Below are 24,330 nucleotides of genomic sequence, written 5' to 3' on the forward strand. Positions count from 1 at the left end.
AAGTGCTTATGGAGTATAAGAAATGCAAGAGAACACAATAAAGAAATCAGGAGGGCTAAAAGAAGGCACAAAGTTGCTCTAGCAGACAAGGTGAAGGAGAATCCTAAAGGATTCTACAGATATGTTAAGAGCAAAAGGATTGCAAGGGACAAAATTGGTCCTTTTGGATGATTAGAATGATAATCCATGTGAGGAGCCAAAAGAGATGGGGCAGGCAGGTCTTCTGCTGTTTAAGAAAGGCTCTACACATAAATCAGGAAATTATATGCCGGCGAGTCTGACATCAGTTGTGGGGAAGTTATTGGAAGGTATTCTAAGGGGCTGGATTTATAAGCATTTGGATAGACAGGGACTGATTAAAAATAGTCAGCATGGCTTTGTGTGTGGTAGGTCATGTCTAACTAATCTTAAAGAGTTTTTCAAAGAAGATACCAGGAAAATGAATGAAGGCAAGAAAGTGGATGTTGTCTACATGGACCTTAGTATGACATCAGACAAGGTCCCACATGGGTGGCTGGTCAAGAAGGTTCAGTCGCTTGGCATTCAGGATGAATTAGTAAATTAGATTAGACATTGGCTTTTTGGGAGTAGATGGTTACCTCTCTGACAGGAGGCCTGTGACTAGTGACTAGTGGTGTCAAAGGTGCTGGGTCCTTTGTTTGTCATCTATGTCAATGATCTGGATGACAATATGTTAACTGGATCAGCAAATATGTGGACGGCACCAATACTGAGGGTGTAGTGGATAACGAGGAAGGCTATTTTGGCTTGTGGAGGGATCTGCATCAGCTTCAAAAATGGGCTGAAAAATGGCAGACGGAATTTAATGCAGACAAGTGTGAGGTGTCACACTTTGGTAGGGCCAACCAGAGTCGGTCTCACACAGTGAATGGTAGGGCACTGAGGAGTGTGGTAGAACAAAGGGATCTGGAATACAGGTACATAATTCATCGAAAGTGACATCACAGGTAGAAAGGGTCATAAAGAGAGCTTTTGGCACATTGACCTTCATAAATCAATGTATTGAGCACAGATGAGATGCTACGTTGAAGTTGTATAAGGACTAACTATTTCTGTAGAAAAATTTGCCAGGAACAATCATGGTCATGATCACCGACGTTATATAGCACGGCAAATAGTGATATTGATGAATTGTACCTACCTCCACCACTTCCTCCGGCAGTTAATTTCACAAACCATCCGTGCGAAAAATTTTCCCCTTAGGTCCCTTTTAAATCTTTTCCCTTACGCATTAAACCTCTGCCTCCAGGTTTTAAACACCTCTACCCTGGGAAAAATACTGTGACTATCTACCCTACCCCTGCCCCTCATGATTTTATAAAGTCATCGCTTAACCTTCTTCATTCCAGAGAAAATACTTTTAGCCTATAAACTCTTCTTTAACATCTGCTGGACGATGCTGAGGATGTTCTATGAGTCTGTGGTGGCCAGTGCTATCATGTTTGCTGTTGTGTGCTGGGGCAGCAGGCTGAGGGTAGCAGACACCAACAGAATCAACAAACTCATTCGTAAGGCCAGTGATGTTGTGGGGGTGGAACTGGACTCTCTGACGGTGGTGTCTGAAAAGAGGATGCTGTCCAAGTTGCATGCCATCTTGGACAATGTCTCCCATCCACTCCATAATGTACTGGTTAGGCACAGGAGTACGTTCTGCCAGAGACTCATTCCACCGAGATGTAACACTGAGCGTCATAGGAAGTCATTCCTGCCTGTGGCCATCAAATTTTACAACTCCTCCCTCGGAGTGTCAGACACCCTGAGCCAATAGGCTGGTCCTGGACTTATTTCGAGTTGGAATAATTTACTTATTATTATTTAATTATTTATGGTTTTATATTGCTATATTTCTACACTATTCTTGGTTGGTGCAACTGTAACGAAACCTAATTTCCCTCAGGATCAATAAAGTATGTCTGTCTGTCTGTCTTCTCAGGCTTCCAGAGGGGCACAGTTATCATTAATAACCGGTGTTTCCATGACAAACTCTGTCCTCTTCATCAGGGATGATGCCTGGGCATGGGAGAGAGGAAAGCTGATTGGATGAGGATGAACCAATCAGGAGGATGGTCTGTGGGGTATAACGACAGCTGGACTAGGCATGCCCAGCATCATCCCTGATGAAGATGGTGGAGCTTGTCGTCGAAACCAATACCTGTAGCCCGCTGGGAACTTGAGAAGAGTTTACTCGTCACTTACGCTGGAAAGCACAGGATCCTTTTTTACTTCCAGCCTGTTCACCCTCTCCTTATGTCTCAGGCCCACTAATGCTGACAACATAGTTGTGAAGCTTTTCTGCACTCTCTCCAGCTTAGTCACAGCATGGTGACCAGAGCTATGCTCAAGACAGCAAGTACTCACAAACAACTACGATGTTTTATACATCTATGACATGTCTCGACACTTCAAAGTAAACTTATCATCATTTGTATATGTCACCATATACTACTCTGAGATTCATTTTCTTCAATGTTCGGAAGTTCTAACTACATTTATTACCAAAGTACGTATGCAGTATACAGCCCCGAGTTTCCTCAACAGCCACGAAACAAAGAAACACCACGGAACCTGTTCAAAGAAAATATCAATTCCCAACCCAGGCGCAAAAACAATTACAAAGGCAGATGTGAGAAAAGGGCCGGAAGGATCACTGGGGACCTGAGTCACCCCAACCACAAACTGTTCCAGCTGCTACTATCCGGGAAACGGTACCGCAGCATAAAAGCCAGGACCAATAGGCTCCAGGACAGCTTCTTCCACCAGGCCATCAGACTGATTAACTCACGCTTGATTTGAGTGTATTTCTATATTACATTGACTGTTCTACTTATTATAAATTAATATAAATTACTATGATTGCACGTTGCACATTTAGATGGAGACATAACGTAAAGCTTTTTACTCCTCATGTATGTGAAGGATGTAAGAAATAAAGTCAATTCAATTCAATTCCTAAATTTACTCTCCCAAATCTTGAGGCGATGGATGTCCCCTTGTTCTTGTCTCACCTACAGGTGGAGACAACTGTCCTGCCTCTATCTTATCTATCCCTTTCATAATTTTATATGTTTCCATAAGATCTCCTCTCATCCTTCTGAATTTCAGTGAGTACAGTCCCAGACGATAGTTTTGTTCTCGGGAAGAGATAAATGAAACTCAGTTGTGAGTAGCAGAGTGCATCTGAGGAGGTAAATGAGTATCCCCTCATTCCATGAGTGATGGTCAGGTACTCTTGTCCCATTGGTATTGACAAATAGGCTAATAAAACATTTGGGTGCTTATCCTAGGCTAATCAGAAAAATGGTGACCAAGGTCTGAGGAGTAGTGTTCGCAGTCTGCCATCACCAGGCCTGGAGCAGAGGCCTGGGTTTTGGGTCTCATCCAGGGCCCTCACTGGTGAGCCCTGGGTCAATGCCAAGGATCTAAGCCCAGGGGTTGATCATAGGTCTAAAAGTTGAAGGCCCAGTGTCTATGAACCCACAGGTCTACTGGAGGCCGGAGGCCAAAGACGGCATCTCCCGGAGTTAAAGGGCGGTGTATGTGTGTGAGTGCGAGGGAGGAGCAGGGCTTGTTTTGCTGCTGTTGCTTTGTCGCCTGTTGTGTTCTGTGTTAGGTAGGCTACGTTGGCGCCAGAGTGCGTGGCAACACTCATGGGCTGCCCCCAGTACATCACTGGCTGAGTTTGTTGCCAATGCAACCAATCAGTTATAGGGAAAGGTTGAATAGGTTAGAACTTTATTTCCTGGAGCATAGGAAAATGAGCGGAGACTTGATAGTGGTATACAAAATTATGAGGGGTGCAGATAGGGCAAATGCAAAAAGGCTTTGGCCTCTTAGGTAGGGTGAGACTAGAACTAGAGGTCATAGGTTACAGGTGAAAGGTGAAATAATTAAGGGAACAAGAGGGGAAACTTCTTCACTCAGAGGGTAGTGTGAGTGTGGAATGAACCTCCAGTGGAAGTGGTAGATGTAGGATTGATTGCTATGTTTAAGAGAAGTTTGGACAGAAGTAGGAGGGGTATGGAGGGCTATGGTCAAGGTGCAGGTCAATGGGACTCGGCAGAATATCAACTTGGCATGGACTAGATGGGCCAAAGGGCCTGTGTCTGAACTGTAGTGCTTTATCACTCTATGACTTCAGCTGTTGGAACATCAGTAAGGTTTGATCTCGCTCACTTGACATTTGTCCGTAACCCTGTAAGTTCCACTTGCCGAGATACGTCCCATTGACCAACAAGAGAGGACACAGGAGAAACTCACTGGGTCAGGCAAGCAAATGGACTGTTGACATTTTGTATTGAGATCCTTAAAGGGTCAAGGTATTGAAGGCAAGGCTGAAAAAAACAACTTCCCATTTACAACAGAGGAGGCTATGTAACCCACTGAGTCCATGCTAGCTCCCTGTAGATCAAAGCCAGTAGTCTCATTCCCTTCCTTATTTCCTGTGGCTCTATAACTTATGTTCTGTTACATACCTTTCTCTCTCTCTCTCTCTCTCTCTCTCTCTCTCTCTCTCTCTCTCTCTCTCTCTCTCTCTCTCTCTCTCTCTCTCTCTCTCTCTCTATACTTTTTCTCTCCCTCTCCCTCATCCTGTCTCTTTCTCTCTCACTCTCTTTCTTTCTCCCCCTCCTCTTTTCTCCCTCTCTCTCCCCTCTTCCTCTGCCTCTCTCTCCATCTCTCTCTCGCTTTCGGAGTGGGTGTGGTCTGAAAACATAGAATTTAGAACAAGCCTCTGGCTGTCCACTCTGCCTAAAAATAGTACACTGTAAAATCTCCTCCCATCCTCCTTTGCTCCATAGAGAAAAGCCCTAGCTCACTCAATCTATCCTCAAAAGCTGAGATGAGGGCCTCCTTTGGTCAGAGTTGACCATGGATGTTGCGTCCTAGCTGTTTAGATACCCAAGCCTGGGCAGTGTGATTTGGAGAGCAAGTTCTTCCCCGTCTCCATGCATCTGATGAGCCCAAAAGAACAGCAGAGACTACTAGAAGCATTGCAGGAGTTGTGCTCAGCATTGAACTCGATGTAGGACTGCCTTAGGGACTCCAGCTCCAGGTCTTTCCCTTGGGTTTACTCAAGTGACTGGTTTTAAGGTGCCAGTAACCTGCCTTTGCCCCATCTGTCAGTGGAAACAGTTCTGCTAGGCTTGGTAGCTAGGCCGCTTGTGAAGGCCAGGAGCTGGACTTGGTTGTCAGGGGCTATTTGAGGTGCATACCATTGGGAGCATTTAATAGATAGTGGGAGCTTGTCCCAATTACCACCCCGGCTATGACAACCTTAAGCGACCATCCTCATAATACACATTCTCCAATCCAGGCCGTATCCTGGTAAATCTCCTCTGCACCCTCTTTAAAACTTCCACATCCTCCCTGTGCTGTAATATTCAATATTTACAATATTTATTTATTTTGTAATTTATGGTAAATTTTATGTCTTTGTACTGCTACAAACAAATTTCCTGTCATTAAGTCAGTGACAATAAACTTGATTTTGATTCTTTCACTATTAAAACAGGAATACTATTTAAGATAGATTTGGACAACGTGTGGTGTAGTTGCTAAGGACCTAGATGGCTGTTCAGTTTGGTTAAGGTTCACTTTATCAGAGGAGGTTTAACTCACAAGTTGATCCTAATCAGGTGCCTTAATGCACTATGCACGCAAGACAGCTGTGGACCAGACCTTGCTCTAACTTTGGGTATTAGCTTCGGGAACTGGCTCTGCAAATTTCCGGAATGTTTTATGGAGCTTGCAAATTTAACCTTTGCAAAACCAGCATGCTTTCCAAGAAAGGGAAGTTATTTTCTTAAACGATTGTTTCAGGGTGTGTCAAAGTCTGCTGAGACCACCACGTGCCAGATTTTTAGAGATTCCTCTATAGAGTTCTTATCTAAAGAGGCACCATGAGGTCTTCAATAGACTGACTAATTGGCAGCTTGCATACCACCCCTGTGCTGGCTGGTCTCAGCGTATCTGGGGACTTGAAATTTCCACTCATCCTAATCTTGCACCTTCAGTTCTTTAAAGCAGGTCACAGAATTTGTAAATCACCCACACCAAATAGAGGAACAGAGGGATCTTGGGGTCCACATCCATGGATCTCTCAAAGTTGCCACACAGGTTGATAGGGTTGTTAAGAAGGTATATAATGTGTTGGTCTTCATTAATCACAGGATTTAAGATCAAGGGATACTAGGTAATGCTTGCTTGGTCATTTGTTATGTGCTGTGTTGTGTTTCCGTGACCATGGTCATTCTTGGCAAATATCTCTACAGAAGTGGTTTGCCATTGTCCCCTTCTGGGCAGTGTCTTTACAAGATGGGTGACCCCAGTCATTATCAATACTCTTCAGAGATCGTCTGCCTGACATCAGTGGTCACATAACCAGGACTTGTGATCTGCACCAGCTGCTCATAAAACCATCCACCACCTGCTCCCATGGCTTCACATGACCCTGATCAAGGGCTAAGCAGGTGCTACACCTTGCCCAAGGGTGACCTGCAGGTTAGCGGAGGGGAGGAGCGCTTTACACTTCCTTTGGTGGAGATGTTTCTCCACTCCGCTATCCATACAAGGTAATGTTACAACTCTATAAAACGCTGTGCAGGCCATGTTATGGGGTGAGTGGGATGGAGGGGGTGGGAGATCATTTTCCTCTTGTTGTTCTGTTGCTTGCTGTGTTTTGGGTTGTTCTCCTGAGCATTGTGGGAGTGCTATGTTGGTGCAAGAATATGTGACACTCTTCCCTACTGCCTCCAGGACATGTTGGTTGTTAATGCAAATGGCGCATTCCACTGTATGGCAACATGTACGTGATATAAATAAACCTGAATCAGAACTTGAATATTTACAGCGAAGGTCACAGGCTTTTCATTAGTCAGGGCATCAAATATTGTGGGGAGAAGGCAAAAGAATGGGGTTGAGAGGGAAAATAAATCAGCCGTGATTGAATAGTCAGGTAGGCTTGATGGGTAAATGGCCTAGACTCTACATGGAAATAGCAGATTTCTGTCCTGCTTCAGAACAGTGTGGGTGACAGGGGCCATTCTGATCTCCTCGAGCACAAGTAAAATAAAGTGTGGTTGAGTTGTAAGAGTGCATATCTTATGGGCCCAGTTTTTTAGTTATTTTATTATCAAAAATGACACTAGATTCTTGATTTGTCGGGGTGTCAAATGTTGCGGAGAGAAGGCTGGAGAATGGAGTTGAGAGAGATAATAAATCAGCCATGATTGAAAGGTGGAGTAGATTTGATGGGCTGAATGGCCTGGTTCTGTTTCTATGCCTTGAGGTGCAATAGAACTGGAAGGTGTACAGATTTCAGTTCACTCAATCAGCAGGTTACTCCCCGTTCAGGGTGAGCACTTCTTACCACCACATCAGAGATCTCAGACCCAAACGCGCCTGTGTGTGCCCTGCCGCTCTGGGAGTGTGTAGATGAGTGATGCCAAGTTTCTCAACAAGTCTGCAGAATGGCTCACGCTGACATTGACCTTTCAGACTCTTGCATCTGGATCAGATACAAGTGAAAATGTACGCAATCTTGAATGAATCATGCATTGTATGTGAAAAGGGAAGTAATGGTTTTTTTTTTGAAGATTTTGGGATAAAGATTAGATTTATTTATAGGCCGTAGTCAGCATGATTTCCTCAAGGGAAAATCTTGCCTGACAAATCTGTTGAAATTATTTGAAGAAATAACAAGCAGGATAGACAAAGGGGAATGGGTTGATGTTACGTACTTGGATTTTCAGAAAGCCTTTGTCAAGATGACACATATGAAGACACGAGCCCGTAGTATTACAGGAAAGATTCTAGCATGGATAAAGCTGTGGCTGATTGGCAGAAGAAAAAGAATAGGAATAAAGGAAGCCTTATCTAGCTGGCTGCCAGTGACTTGTGGTGTTCCACAGGGGTCTGTGTTGGGACTGTATGTCAATGATTTAGATGATGAAATTGATGACTTTGTTGCAAAGTTTTCAGATGATACGAAGATACTATAGGTGGAGGGGCAGGTAGTTTTGAGGAAGCAGAGAGGCTACAGAAGGACTTAGATTAGGGGAATGAGCAAAGAACTGGCAGATGTGTGGCCCTGTCGGGAAGTGTCTGGTCACGAACTTTGGTGGAAAAAGCCTTTTCTGGGGGACGGAAGACAAACCTATTCGAAAGTGACGGGTTGCACCCAAATCCGAGGGGGACCAATATTCTTGCAGGCAGATCCGTTTGAGCTGTTGGGGAGGGTTTTAACTAATTTGGCAGGGGGATGGAAACTGGAGTGAAGGGACTCAGGACAGGACAGATGGTAAAAAAGTAAAGATAGAGTGCAGTCAAACCGTCAAGAGGGGCAGGCAGGTGATGGGACTTAGTCGCAGCCAACAGGCTGAGTATCAAATCATTAGAGATGCAGAATCAAAAAGGATAGCAAATATGGTACTCAAAGTGTTGTATCTAAATGTGCTTAGTATAAGAAATAAGGCGGATGATCTTGTTGCAATATTACAGATTGCCGGTTTATGTTATGGTGGCTATCACTGAGTTGTAGCTGAAGGATGGTTGTAGTTGGGATATGAATGTCCAAGGTTACACATTGTATCGGGGGGATAGGGAGGTAGACAGAGGGGGTGGTGTGGCTCTGCTGGTAAAAAATAGCATCAAATCAGTCGAAAGATGTGACATAGGATCAGAAGATGTTGAATTCTTGTGGGTTGAGTTGAGAAACTGCAAGGGTAAAAGGACATTGATGGCAGTTATATACTGGCCTCCCAACAGTGGCTGGGAGGTGGACCACAGGTTACAACAGGAAATAGAAAAGGCCAGTCAAAAGGGCAATGTTATGGTGGTCATGGCACATTTTAACATGCAGGTCGATTGGGGAAATCAGGTTGGTAATGGATCTTAAGATAGTTTCTTTGACTTGAGTGCTCTTTAGAGCAGTTTGTCATTGAGCCTACTAGGGGATCAGCTATACTGGATTGGGTGTTATATAATGAACTGGAGGTGATTAGGGAGCTTAAGGTAAAAGAACCCTGAGGAACCAGTGATCACAGTGTGACTGAGTTCAACTTGAAATTTGATAGGGAGAAAGTAAAGTCTGATGCAGCGTTATTTCAGTGGAGTAAGGGAAATTACAGTGACGTGAGAGAGGAGCTGGCCAGAGTAAATTGGAAGGAGCTGTTGGCAGGGATGTCAGCAGAGCAGAAATGGCTTGCGTTTCTGGGAAAAATGAGGAAGGTGAAAAAATACTGAAATGGTAAAATAGTACAACCGTGGCTGACAAGGAAAGTCAAAGCTATTGTAAAAGCAAAAGAAAAGGCATACAACAAAGCAAAAATTAGTGGGAAGATAGAGGATTGGGAAGTTTTAAAAAACCTACAGAGAGCAAATAAAAAATTCATTGGAAGGGAAAAGACGAAATATGAAAGCAAGCTAGCAAATAATATCAAAGTGGATGGTAAAAGTTGAGATGGAACTGCACCCTAGGGTTCTGAAAGAGGCAGTGTTAGAGATTGTGGTGGCATTAGAAATGACCTTTCAAAAATCACTGGACTCTGGCATGATGCCAGAGGACTGGAAAATTGAAAATGTTATTCCACTCTTTAAGAAAGGAGGAAGACAGCAGAAAGGAAATTATAGACCAGTTAGCCTGACCTCAGTAGTTAGGAAAAAGTTAGAGTCAATTGTTAAGGATGAGGTGATGGAGTACTTGGTGACACAGATCAAGATAGTACAAAGTCAGCATGGTTTCCTTCAGGGAAAATCCTGTCTGACAAACCTGTTGGAATTATTTGAGGAGATTACAGGTAAGATAGATAAAGGGGATGTACAGTAGTAGATGTTGTATATTTGGACTTTCAGAAGGCCTTTGACAAGGTGCCACACATGAGGCTGCTTACCAAGTTAAGAGCCCATGGTATTACAGGAAAGTTACTAACATGGTTAGAGCATTGGCTGATTGGTAGGAGACAGCGAGAGGGAATAAAAAGATCCTTTTCTGGTTGGCTGCCAGTGACTAGTGGTGTTCCGCAGGGGTCAGTGTTGGGCCCAATTTTTTTATGCTGTATATAAATTATGTGTATATATAGATGATGTAATAGATGGCTTTGGTAGCAAGTTTTCAGATGATACAATGATTGGTACAGGGGCAGGTAGTGTTGAGGAAACAGGTAGGATGCAGCAGGACTTGGACAGATTAGGAGAATGGGCAAGAAAGTGGCAAATGAAATACAATGTTGGAAAATGCATGGTCATGCACTTTGGTCGTAGAAGTAAATGTGCAGACTATTTTCTGAACGGGGAGAAAATCTGGGAATCTGAGATGCAGAGTGACTTGGGAGTCCTTGTGCAGAACACCCTGAATGTTAACTTGCAGGTTGAGTCAGTGGTGAGGAAGGCAAATGCCATGTTAGCATTCATTTCAAGAGGTCGAGAATACATGAGCAGGGATGTGATGCTGAGGCTTTATAAGGCACTGGTGAGGCCTCACCTTGAGTATTGTGAACAGTTTTAAATTGACTTTATTTCTTACATCCTTCACATAAATGAGGGGTAAAAATCTTTATGTTACGTCTCCGTCTAAATGTGCAATGTGCAATCATAGTAATTTATAATAATTTATAATAAATAAAACAGTCAATGTAATATAGAGTATACTCAAATCAGCATGAATTAATCAGTCTGATGGCCTGGTGGAAGAAGCTGTCCTGGAGCCTGTTGGTCCTGGCTTTTATGCTGTGGTACCATTTCCCAGATGGTAGCAGCTGGAACAGTTTGTGGTTGGGGTGACTCAGGTCCCCAGTGATCCTTCAGGCCCTTTTTACACATCTGTTCTTGTAAATGTCCTGAATCATGGGAAGTTCACAACTACAGATGCGGAGTCAGATACAGATACACTCTCTGCAGAGTCCTGCGATTGAGGGAGGTACAGTTCTCAAACCAGGCAGTGAAGCAGCCAGTCAGAATACTCTCAATTGTGTCCTTGCAGAAAGTTCTTAGGATTCGGGGGCCCACACCAAACTTGCTCAACCGTCTGAGGTGAAATAGGTGCTGTTGTGCCTTTCTCACCACACAGCCGGTGCGTGCAGACCACGTGAAGTCCCTGGTGATGCGGATGCCAAGGAACTCTTTTACCTTCTCAACTACAGATTCATTGCTGTCAATAGAGGTCAGCCCGTCTCCATTCCTCCTGTAATCCACAACCGGCTCCTTTGTTTTTGCGACATTGAGGGAGAGGCTGTTTTCTTGACACCACTGTGTCAGAGAGATGACTACTTCCCTGTAGGCCACATCATTATTGTTTGAGGTCAGGCCAATCAACGTAGTGTTGCTGACAAATTTAATTAGCAGATTGGAGCTGTGAGTGGTGAGACAGTCATGTGTATAGAGGGAGTAAAGAAGAGGACTCAGTACACAGCCCTGAGGGGCTCCTGTATTGAGAGTCAGAGGGGCAGGGGTGAGGGAGCCCACTCTCACCACCTGCTGGTGATCTGACAGGAAGTCCAGGATCCAGCTGCACAGGCAGGGTCAAGGCCAAGGTCTCTGAGCTTCTTGTGGAGTCTGGAGGGAATTATAGTGTTGAATGCTGAACTGTAGTCCAAGAACAGCATTCTCACATAAGCATCCCCTCTTCTCCAGATGTGTAAGAACGGTGTGTAGAGCAGTGGCTACTGCGTTGTCTGTCGATCGGTTGTGTCGGTAGGCGAATTGTAGGGGTCCAGTGTGGATGGTAGCAAGCTGCAGATGAAGTCCTTGAACAGCCTGTCAAAGCATTTGCTTATTATTGAGGTGAGTGCAACAGGACACCAGTCGTTCAGGCATGTTACCCTGGTCGTTTTTGGTACAGGGGCAATGGTGGATAATTTGAAGCAGGAGGGCACTCTACACTGGGAGAGGGAGAGGTTAAAAATGTCTGTAAACACACCTGCCAGTTGTGCTGTGCACTTCCTGAGTACCCGCCCTGGGTTGCCATCCAGTCTCACAGCCTTGCCACTGTCCACTTGGGCCCCTCATCTCAAAAAAGATGTGCTGGCATTGGGGAGGGTCCAGAGGAGGTTCACAAGGATGATTCCAGGAATGAAAGGGTTATCATATGAGGAACATTTGATGGCTCTGGGTCTGTACTCACTGGAATTCAGAAGGAAGAAGGGGGGGGGGTGTGATCTCATTGAAACCTTTCAAATGTTGAAAGGCCTAGAAAGAATAGATATGGAAAAGATGTTTCCCATGGTGGGAGAGTCTAGGACAAGAGGGCACAACTCCAGGATAGAGGGGCACCCTTTCAAAACAGAGATGCAGAGAAATTTCTTTAGCCAAAGGGTGGTGAATTTATGGAATTTGTTACCACATGCAGCTGTGGAGGCCGGGTCATTGTGTGTATTTAAAGCCGAGATTGGTAGGTTCTTGGTTGGACATGGCATCAAAGGTTACGGGAAGAAGGCCAGGAACTGGGGTTGAGGAGACGAGAAAAAACAGGATCAGCCATGATGAAATGGTGGAGCAGACTCGATGGGCCAAATGGCCTAATTTAGCTCCTATATCATGTGGTATTATTGTCTAAAAACTGAAAGGGTTGACTATTTTCTGAATGCAGAGAAAATACAAAAAAATGAGATGGAAAGGGACTTGGTAACCCTTGGTCAGGATTCCCTAAAGGTTAATTTGTAGGTTGAGTCTATGGGGAGCATTTATTTCAAGAGGACTAGAATATAGAAGTGTGAATGTAATGTTGAGACTTTATAAAACACTGGTGAGGCTTCACTTGGAGTATTGTGAGAAGTTTTGGGCTCCTTGTCTTAGAAAGGATGTGCTGAAACTGGAGTGGGTTCAAAGAAGGTTCATGAAAATGATTCCAGGAATGAATGGCTTGTTATATGAGGAGTGTTTGATGGCTCTGGGCCTGTAATCACTGGAATTCAGAAGAATGAGGGGTGACCTCATTGAAACCTATTGAATGGTGAAAGGCCTTGATAGAGTGGATGTGGAGAAGATTTTTCCAATGGCGGGAGAGACTAAGAGCAGAGGACACAGCCTCAGAATAGAGGGGCGTCCTTTTAGAATGGAGATGAGGAGCAACTTCTTTGGCCAAAGGCTTCTGTGTGTATTTAAGGCAGAGCTTGATAAATTCTTGATTGGTCTGGGCATAAAGGGATACGGGGAGAAGGCAGGAGACTGGGGCTGAGAGGAAAAATGGATCAGCCATGATGAAATGGTGAAGCAGACTCGATGGGCCAAATGGCCTAATTCTGCTCCTATATCCTATGGTCTTTATCACTTGTACATCAAAACATGTGACAATAATAAGCCAACTTACCATTTTACCCACCAATCACAGCTTTACTTTCCTTAGTCTGAGACCATAAGACAGAGGAACGGAATTAGGCCATTCGGTCCATCAAAAAGGAGCCCCAAACTGCTCACAATGCAACAGATATGAGCTGGAACTGTGAGATTTCCTTCCAAACTCCAAGGCAAAGTAAAATTTATTACCAAAATATGTGTATGTTACCATACACTACCTCATATATGTCAAACTCAAGGCCCGCGGGCCAAATCCGGCCCGTGGTGGAATTATCTTTGGCCCGCGAGATAATATCTAATTACTATTAAAGCTGGCCCCAGTAATCGAAGCGCCTATGGCGTATGATATGGCTAATGCTGAGTTTATTCAGGTACCAGGTTTTCAGGGTTTTTAGTGTTTATTCGGCAGTCTTGCTCGGCAGTCTTCTTCATAAGAAACGGAATTTGTAAAGTGAAACACTTTGTAGTTATAGCAGAGACTGAGACACATGAGAGCAGGCTGAAAAAACGGAGGCAACAAAAGCTGCGTTCGCACGGGTCCGACTGATCCGGCCCGCATGAAGCTGCATTTTGCTCAATCCGGCCCGTAACCTAAAATGAGTTTGACACCCCTGCACTACCTTGAGAATCAGCTACTTGCAGGCATTTACTGGAAAATAAATACAATAGAATTTACATAAAACTGATTCATAAAGTAAGACTGACACCCAACCAACATGGAAAAGAAGACAAATTGTGTAAAAAAATAAAACAAGTAATATTAAGAAAGTGAGTTGTGGAGTTGCAGGTAGGTGATCGCGCGGAGGAGGCAAGGGGCTTTCCCTGGGTTCACCCTCCTGAAGGTGTCAGCCTCTGAAACTGTGATCATCAGGGGCTGTGGCAGTCTTACAGAACACTGAAAGTCCAACGTGAGCAACTGCGATTTCAGGCAATCAGAATCAGGTTTATTATCACGGACATAGGTCGTGAGATTTGTTGTTTTACTGCAGCAGTGGCGAGCAATACATATAAAATTGCGGTTATAATAAGAGATATATAAAAACAGTGAGAGAAATGGAGAGTTAGTGCTCATGAAATTAGTTGTCAGAAGGGATGAAGCTGTTCCTAAAACGTTGAGTGTATACCTTCAGGCCCCTGTACTTAACTCCCGATCGTAGCAGCAAGTTACTCAGGTCAAAGGTTGCGAGGGATGTGCAATAAATGCTGGCCTCTGGCACTGACACTCAGAACTTAGAAAGCGAAGTGAAAACAATAACTTTACGTGAGAGACATCGTGAAATGGAATTCACAACAGGATGAAGATGAAGGGTTCATCTCGACCCTGGCTTGCTGAGTTCCTCTAGAGTTTTGCTGAAGAGAAGAAAATCATGGCTTTTGTCCAAGTGACCCAGCATCAGCTCCTAACAGCCGTGTTTAGGAAACCTTTAGAATAAGGAAGAATCCAACCTCCATCATCTTCAATTCACAAAATAGAAATGGGAAATGGGACAGTAATTCCCAATGAGAATTACTTATTTTGATAAACTGGGAATAGGATCTGCAATTATTTCCCAGGATAATTATGCGTCTCAGGAACAGCCTTTGGAGAATTCTGAGCAGAGGCTCCAATTTGTGAATGTGGTCTTGAAACACATAGACACACACACACACATATGCTCGCAAATTCTGTATATGCGAACAGGTCACTGCAGACAAGTACACGCATGTTATACATGCAAATACATAGATGCACCCTGGCACACATCAACCCATGAAGAGGACATACATTTGTTTATAACCTGCAAGGACAGGGCACAGAGACAAGCATAGGCTGAGAAAGCAAAGGAGATGGACGAGGGGTGCTGGTACATCAGATGGCATAGTGGTGAATTGTTGGAACAGTTTCCAATGGCCTGGATTATGGTTTTCTTGGTGGACTGGGTTGTGTTCTCAGATCTCTACCATCTAACTTGCCACCTCAAGCTGTGATTCACCTGGATAGGATAAATCTGTAAATATTGGTAAAGTCATTGGGACGGATGCTATAACGAAGTATTTTCTTGGTCACAGCTGGACCAGGATGGTGCAACTTACACCTAGGAACTGGAACCACTCAGACATCTCCAGCTCAGCAGCCTTGACTACACACTGGTGTGTATACTGCATCCCATGTGTAGATTGAACAAAGGTTTACAGCGAAGAGTGACCCATCTTGTGTCTTGTTTCTCCTGGATGGTGGAGGCCATGTTGTGAATATCAAATATGATAGGTTAGATTGGAAGAAATGTAAAAATATTAGTTAAAATACAGATAACAATATTTAAAAGACATTTGGGCAGGTATGTAGATAAAAGTTATCCTGGGCTTCACAGACCCTTGCTTAATGGTATTGGTCCATGGCATAAAAGAGGTTGGGAACCCCTGGTTTAGGAGTTGAGCCAAACATGGGCAAATGATATCAGCTTAGATGGGAATCTTGGTCAGTTCAGTTCAGTTTCAGTTTATTATCATTTAGAAACCACAAATGCAATACAGTTAAAAATGATACAATGTTCCTCTAGAATGATATCACAAAAGCACATGACAAAACAGACTACACTAGAAAATCCACATAACGTTTGGCAATGCCCAATCCAGAGTCCGGAGAGGCTGCTGCGTATTAATATCGTGCTACCATTTTAGCGCGTTCCCCGGAAAGGAGCTCCAAATCCACCAGACAAAACAAGACCACCCAGACACACCAAGTCAGGAGACCAACTCTACCACCCAACAAACCAAAAACTAAAGCTACAAGACCTACACAAAACCACATAGTTACATATAGTTACAACAGTGCAAACAATACCATAACTGATAAAAAAAAACAGACCATGGGCACAGTAAAAATAGTCCAAAGCTGTTAAAAGACTATAAGTTCGAAAGAAATCACCACACAGTTTCCACAAGTTCTCAGGGTTCTGATAGACTCATCATCCCACGCCAGTGGCAGAAGGGGATACCCCCGCTATGGACTTCCACGGCGCTGCCCGACTCAGCCTCGCAGACGCAGCACACACCGAAAGCGCCCTGACCGCAGCAGACTCCGAGTCCGTCGAACCTCCGAGCCTCCGACCATCCCCTCTGGCACAGCCTCTCCGACCACCATCGTCCGCTGAGCGCAATAAGACGCCCTCGCCAACGGCCACCGGCAACGCGAACCCGAGGACTGGGGGCCTGTTCTTTCCAGCAGAGACCCGGACCTCACAACGGCAGCAGCAATGAAGAAGGCCTTCCTGGAGATTTCCAGATGTTCCTCCGTGCTCCCACATGGGTATGTTGGGTCAAAGGGCCTTTTTCTGTGCTGTATGTCTCTATGGCCAAGCGGAGGTGAATCACTGCTCCACCTGGAAGGCAGGTCTGTGTACAGTACTGTGCAAACATCTTAGGCACATGTATATAGTTAGGATGCACTGTATTTGACAACGTGAAGCAGAGAGTGAGCTTGTAAGCCTGGATGTTGGGAATGGTGAGGGAGGAGCACTGCGGGAGGGGTGTGGGACGGGTGGCACAGGAGGAGTGCCAGTGGTGAGAGGTAGCTCGGGTGCAGACACACCCAGCTCTGAGACTCAAGGCAAGGTCATTTGATTCCAAACAATTGGTTTATTGATCATTACTTCCTTCCTCTTTTCCTAACCATGACTCCCCTCTTCCTGATCCTTTCCCACTCTCAGTCCACAATAGAGACCCAGATCAGAACTGGGTTTATCGTCACTCACATATGTCATAAATTTTGTTTTTTTTTGTGGCATCAGTACAGTGCGATACATAAAATTACTACAGTACTGTGCGAAAGTCTTTGGCATCCGAGCTATATAAATGAGCCTAAGACCTTTGCAGAGTTCTGTATGACAACAAATATTCACAAAATCAATACCCCTAGCCCTGGATGTCCTTACATGTGTTTCAGAATCTAAATCAGAGTCAGGTTCGTTATCACTGATTTAAATGGTGTGAAATTTGTTGTGTACAGTGCGAAGACACAAATTGTAGAAATATTTCTGCACACAATGAGGGAATATAGAGAGATGAGGTGTGTGGGTGAGAAGTCAGTGGGTGTATATTGTCAAAAAGTGTGGAGAAGGCAGAATTTGGAGTAGGTTAAAGATAGGTACAATGTCATGGGCTGAAGGGCCTGTTCTGTGCTGTAATGTTCTATGTAGTTGCATATAATTGTGAGTTTTGTTACAATGAAAAACTTGCTTGCAGCAGCATCACAGGAATATGGCATCGGATAAGAAACATTCACAAGAACAACTCATAAATTGAAAATAAATGAGATGCAATTATACAAAGCTGAACACAAATAGAACAAAAAGTAATCATTGTAGTACAAAGTAGTCCTGGTGTTGCTATTCTGAGGTGGTGATTAGGATTTTGCCTGCTGATTCAAGAACTAAATGATTGAAGGGAAACAGCTGTTCTTGAAATCAATGGCAGTGGGTCTTCAGGCTTCTGTATGGACTGAAAATATAGATCTGCCATGGACACATGACATGTTCTAAAATAGACATACATGTCAAAGACCATGGTTGCCCACTTAATGATGATTGTATTAGCTATTTCTGCCCTGGGAAAACGTCTCTGGCTATCCACTCTCTCGGTGCCTTATATCATTTTGTATGTGTTGTTCAAGATTTGCAGCATCTTATTTATTTATTTGTTTGTTTGTCTGTCTATTTATTTATTATTTGGAAATACAGCGCAGAGCAGGGTCTTCCAGCCCAATGAGCCACACTGCCCAGCAAACCACTTATCTAACCTGAGCCTAATTGCTGGACAACTTACAATGACCAATGGACCGACACAGACTGTGGGAGGAAGCTGGAGCACCCGGAGGGAACCCACACGTTCACAGGAAGGACGTACAAACTCCTTCCAGGCGATGCCGGAAATGAACTCCAAACTCTGATGTCCCGAGCTGTAACAGCGTAGCACTAACCACTACGCTACCATGGCGGACAACCTCTTGTGCTTATTCAGAATTCTAGTCTGGAAGCTCCATACCACTAGTCCTCTTCCCTTAGTTCCACCTCCTTCTTGTCAGTCCCACCCCTTACCATTCACATCTCAAAACTTCTTCAGATTGATAACCTTAGTATGCTGATGACATCAGAATGCGATTGCGGCAGCACGGTAGTGTAGTTGTTAGCACTGTTTTTTTGCAGTACCAGCGACCCGGGTTCAATTCCCGAGGCTGCCTGTGAGGAGTTTGCACGTTCTAGGTTAATTGGTCATTGATTAGGCTACGATTAAGTCAGTGGTTGCCGGGTAGTGCAGGTCAAAGGGCCGGGAGGGCCTACTCTCCACTGTATCTCAATAAAAAAAACATAAAGCCACTTGTCTATAGGACAGCCAACAATCTACTGGGTGGAGCGGTACCTGTGGGAAGGGAGAGAATCGTTGTCACTTGGGTCAAATCCCCATATCAGAACTGAATTTCAAAGGGCTTGGCTCCCTGTCATTTTGCCTCTCTATCGAATATTGAAAGGTCGAGACAGAGTAGATGTGGAGAGGATGTTTCCTACAGTGGGGGGAGTCAAGGACTAGAGGGCACAGACTTGGTATGGTTCTATGCCAATGCCCCTTTAGAATGGGGTTTCTCCTTGTTTTACCTCAAAGCACTGTGTGATGATCTGATCTGTATGAAAGACAAGCTGTCCTTTGTACGTTAGTACGTGGGGCTCTCAGTTGGTTAATGTTGACCATGGGTGTTGTGTCCTAGCTGTCTCCAAGCCAGGACAGTACAATATGGAGAGCAAGCTGATGCCCATGTGGTAAGCTCCTCCTCTCCATGCATCTGATGAATCCAAAGGAACGGCAGAGATAGGTACCGTTTGGTACCTGCAGCGTTGCAGGGGTTGCCAGTCAGCGTTGAACTCAACATAGGACTGCCTTAAGGACTTTAACTTCGGATTTTTCCTCGGGAATTACTCCTGAAGCCTTCCCATTGAGTGTGTATAACAGCAAAGCATCGGAGGTTTGAGATCAGTTTTCCCTCTCTGAGATGAGCTGCCAACCATGGGTGACAAGCCCCATCTGCCCAAAGCAGCCGGGTTTAGGGCACCAGTAAGCCCCCTTTGCTCCTTCTCCTGTCAGTAGAAATGGTTCCACTGGGCTTAGTAGCTAAGCTACACGTGAAGGCCAGGAGCTGGACTTGGTTGTCAGAGGCTGTTTGAGATGCACACCATTGGGAGCATTTAGTAGGTAGTGGGAGCTTACCTCCCCCACCTTCCCCCGACTACGGCTGCCCTTGTACATTTGACAATAATAAACCCATACCAATACCAATATGCAGGGCCCTTGGAATGGGAGCCAAGAGGAAAGTGCTTCCAGCCAAATCACAGAGAAAAACAACAACAGCGACCAAAGAACATTATATTTGTCTGAACAAATCAGTCAGCAGCCCCATTACAGCAGGTGTGGCAGCAACCCAACTACCTGCAGCAACTTGTCGAGCACTATTGTTGTCAGACCAGGACCACTGGCATGGATGTTCAGAACACGTACACCTGACAGAACATGATGCCTCACTACAGATTAATATTGTTCAAACCTCACTGCAGAAAATCATTAGCACAAGAGATTCTACAGCTGCTGGAAACCCAGAGTAACACACCAAGGAGCCTGAAGACACACAGTCAATAGTTAAGGATCGGCTTCTTACCCTCTGACTTCAGATTTCTGAGCGGACTTGAACGACTGACTTTTTGCACTACATATTTATTATTTTATGTTTCTTACTGTAACTTATAGTACACTGTACTGCTGCTGCAAAACAGCAAATTTCATGACAAATGTCAGTGATTTGATTCTGATAATAAACCTGATTCAGATTACTAGAATATCCTGAAGGTCTGGTGTTTGGTGGTTGACGCATGGTGTGGTCGATGCCCAGGATCTAGGCCTGAGGGTCAGATCGGAAATTTGGAAGTCGAGGCATGTTGGCCCGAACCCCAGGTCTGTGAATTTCTAAGAGTCTGCTGTGGCCCGATGTCTGCATATTTGTATCCAAAACAAGTCCAAGTCCGGGTCTGCTGGAGACTGGAAGCTGATGAATATGGGCTGTCTTAAGGTTGTGGGACTGTGTATTTGCATGGGAGGGAGGGGGGAGGAATGGGGCTTGTTTTGCCGATGTCGATTTCTTGCTTGTTTTTTTTAATCTTCCGAGTTGTTCTACCGAGCATTGTGGACGTGTTGTGTTGGCACTGGAATACGTGGTGACACTTGCGAGCTGACTCACCTTTTGGGTGTGATGGCTGTTTACGCAAATGATGCACTTCACTGTATGCTTTGATGTGCACACGATAAGTAAACTTGAATTTTGAAAGTTTTTGTGCTCTGATGATCCCTGTCTATCGTTCTGTTGATCACACACACACGTGACAAAAAGGAGCAAGGACAAAGATTGGATCTGAGACAAGATGTCTTCACAACAACAGGGAGAGAAGGACCATTCAAAGGATACTGTTAGCTTCTGGAAGGCCGGGTCCGAGCCAACATCTTTACTTTCTTATGAAGTTGAGGAGGTTCAGTTTGTAACCAGGCACTCACACTTGTACAGATGAATAGCAAAGTCTTGAATAATCAATGCTGCCTTCTTGAGGTATTACCTTTGATGATGTTCTCAATGCTGGGGAGGCTAGTGCCCACGTTGGAGCTGGCTGAGCTCACAAACCTCTGTGGATTTTTCCAATCCTGTACCAAGGCCCTCCCCTATACCAGACAACGGTGCAGCCACTCAGACTGCTCTCCGTGCTATATCTGTAGAAACTTGCTAGAATCTTCGGTAACATATGGAATCTCCTCAAACTCCTAATGACATATAGCTGCTGTTATGCCTTCTTTGTAGTTGCATCAATAGCCATTTTCACCTTGGGATAAAGTCTCTGTCTGCCCACATGACAGTACTAACTTCTTCTTTTGGCCAACCCGTAGAAGTTGTAATATCCGTTGGTGTACTGTCATCTGCTACTTTCTCTTTCTCTAACAACTCTTTCGTCATACTGTGTTGAATTCAAAATGTTCCCATTTCCCAGCGTTACTGTTTTTTTCCAGGGCAGGATGTCTGTTTCATTGTAACATCTGCTGTGTCTGTGGGAACAGGATCTGTGAAGAAGTGAAACTCAAGGTCTCATGACATGACGTAGGCACTGCCCACTGCCCCACACTTCCTACTCCTGGCACTGATGCCTTCTTTCATCTTTTTTGTGAGTTCCTCTAACCCAGGGGATCCCAATCTTTTCAATGCCATGGACCAAGGCATCTGTGGATCCCAGGTTGGGAACCCCAGCTCTAAACCCATTCACCATTTTCTCTCTGGCTCCTAGAAATTTGATAGAGGTGAACAAGACGATAAGAGGAGTTGATAGCTTCCGCATAATTTGATTGGGTAGTTGAGAAGGTGTAATGTCTGTTGGCCTCATTAGTCATAGGACTGAGTCAAAGAGTCATGAGTTGCAGCTCTATAAAACCCTGGTTAGACCACACTGGAATATTGTGTTGAGTTCTGGTCCCCCGATTATAGGAAGGATGTGGAAGCTTTAGAGAGGGTGTAGAGGAGATTTACCAGGATGCGGCCTGGATTAGAGAGCATGTTTTATGAGGACAGGTTGAGTGAAGTAGGGATTTTGTCTTTGGAGTTAAGGAGGGTGTGAGGTATCTGGTACAAGATGATAGAAGGCATAGATCAAGTGACTTTTTCCCATGGCAGGAATAGTTAATACATGAGGGCATAACTTTAAGGAGATTGGAGGAAAATAAAGGTGGAAGGGAGGATATTGGAGACAGGTTTTTTACCCAGAGAGCGGTGAGTGTGTGGAATGCCCTGCTGGGGTTTTGGTAGAGTCAGGAGTCAGATAGATTAGGGGCATTTAAGAGAGTGTCAGGCACATGGATGATAGAGAAACTGAGAGTGATATAGGAGGGAAATGGTAGAATGACTTTAGAATAGGTTAATAGTTCAGCACAACATCGTAGGCTGAAAAGCCTGGACTGTGATTTAATGTTCTATGTTAAACCCAAATGGATCTTAGATAGTCCTTTCTTGGAAGATTTGGAGCATAGAACAGTACAGCACATGAACACAATTCAGAACTAAACTACCTATCTTCTACCACTATTCCTTGCAGATCCACGTGCCTATCTAACAGCCTTGTAAATGCCTTTATTGGGTCTGCTCCCACCACCACCCATGGTAGCCCGTTCTAGGCACCCACGTAGAAAACCTGCCCTGCACACCTCCTTTAAACCTCCACCCCCTCATCTTTAATACATGTCCTCTGCTCTGGCAAAATAGTTTCTGACTGCATACTCTATTGATGCCTCTTGCAGTTTTATAAAACTCTATCAGATCTCTCCTCAGCCTCTGACGCTCCTGCAAAAACATTGCAATGTTGTCCATTCTCGCATTAATGATCATACCCTCTATTCCTGGAGGCATCTGGGTAAACATCGTCTGCACTCTTTCCACTGCCTCCACATCCTACATCATTCCTATGGGGGGGGGGGGGCAGAATTACACACAATTTAGGAAAAGGCTGCAATGTTCACTGGTGCAGAAACATTAGTTCAAATTTGGAAGAAAATTTATCATCGAAGTACATATATGGCCATAAGGCATAGCAGCAGAATTAGGCCATTCAGCCCATCGAGCCTGCTCCACCATTCAATCATGGCTGAACCCGGATCCCACTCAACCCCATACACCTGCCCTCTCACCATATCATTTGATGCCCTGATCGATCAGGAAATGATCAACTTCCGCCTTAAATATACCCACGGACTTGACCTCCACCACAGTCTGTGGCAGAGGATTCCACAGATTCACTACTCTCTGGCTAAAAAAATTCCTCCTTACCTCTGTTCTAAAAGATCACCCTGCAATTTTGAGGCTGTGCCCTCTAGTTCTGGATACCCCCACCATCGGAAACATCCTCTCCACATCCACCCTTTCTAGTTCTTTCAACGTTCAGTAGGTTTCAATGAGATCCCCTGCATTCTCCTAAATTCCAGTGAGTACAGGCCCAAAGCTGTCAAACGCTCATCATAGGTTAACCCCTTCATTCCCAAAATCATTCTCGTGAACCTCCTCTGTACTCTCTCCAATGACAACACATCCTTTCTGAGATGTGGGGCCCAAAACTATTGACAATACTCCAAGTACAGCCTGACTGATGTCTTATAAAGGCTCAGCATTACCTCCTTGCATTTATATTCTATTCCCCTTGAAATAAATGCCAACATTGCATTTGCCTTCTTTACCACAGACTCAACCTGTAGATTAACCTTCTGGGACTCCCAAGTCCCTCTGCACCTCTGATGTTTGAACCTTCTCCTCATTTAGATAACAGTCTGCACCACTGTTCCTTTTACCAAAATGCATTATCATTCATTTTCCAACACTGTATTCCACCTGTCCCCATCACCATATACAACGCTGAGATTTATTTTCTTGCAGGCATACTCAGCAAATTCAGTAACCATAACAGAATCAATAGAAACATAGAAAACTTACGGTACAATACAGGCCCTTCGGCCCACAATGCTGTGCCGAACATGTACTTACTTTGGAAATTACCTAGAGTTACACATAGCCCTCTATTTTTCTAAGTTCCATGTACCTATCCAGGAGCCTCTTAAAAGACCCCATCGTATCCACCTCCACCACCGTTGCCAGCAGCCCATTCCACACACTCACCACTCTCTGTGTAAAAAACTTACCCCTGACATCCCCTCTGTACCTGCTTCCAAGCACCTTAAAACTGTGCCCTCTCGTGTTAGCCATTTCAGCCCTGGGATAAAGCCTCTGACTATCCACACGATCGATGCCCCTCGTCAGTGAAAGACCTCACCCAACAGGTCGGACAAACAGAATGCAAAGACAACAAAATGTGCAAATAGAAAATAAAACCAAGAAATAATAATGATAAACAAACAAGCAATAAATATTGAAAAAATGAGATGAACAGTCCTTGAAAGTGACTCCATAGTTTGTGGGAACAGTTC

Source organism: Hemitrygon akajei, chromosome 11 (genome assembly GCF_048418815.1).
Source record: "Hemitrygon akajei chromosome 11, sHemAka1.3, whole genome shotgun sequence".
NCBI classification, from domain to species: domain Eukaryota; kingdom Metazoa; phylum Chordata; class Chondrichthyes; order Myliobatiformes; family Dasyatidae; genus Hemitrygon; species Hemitrygon akajei.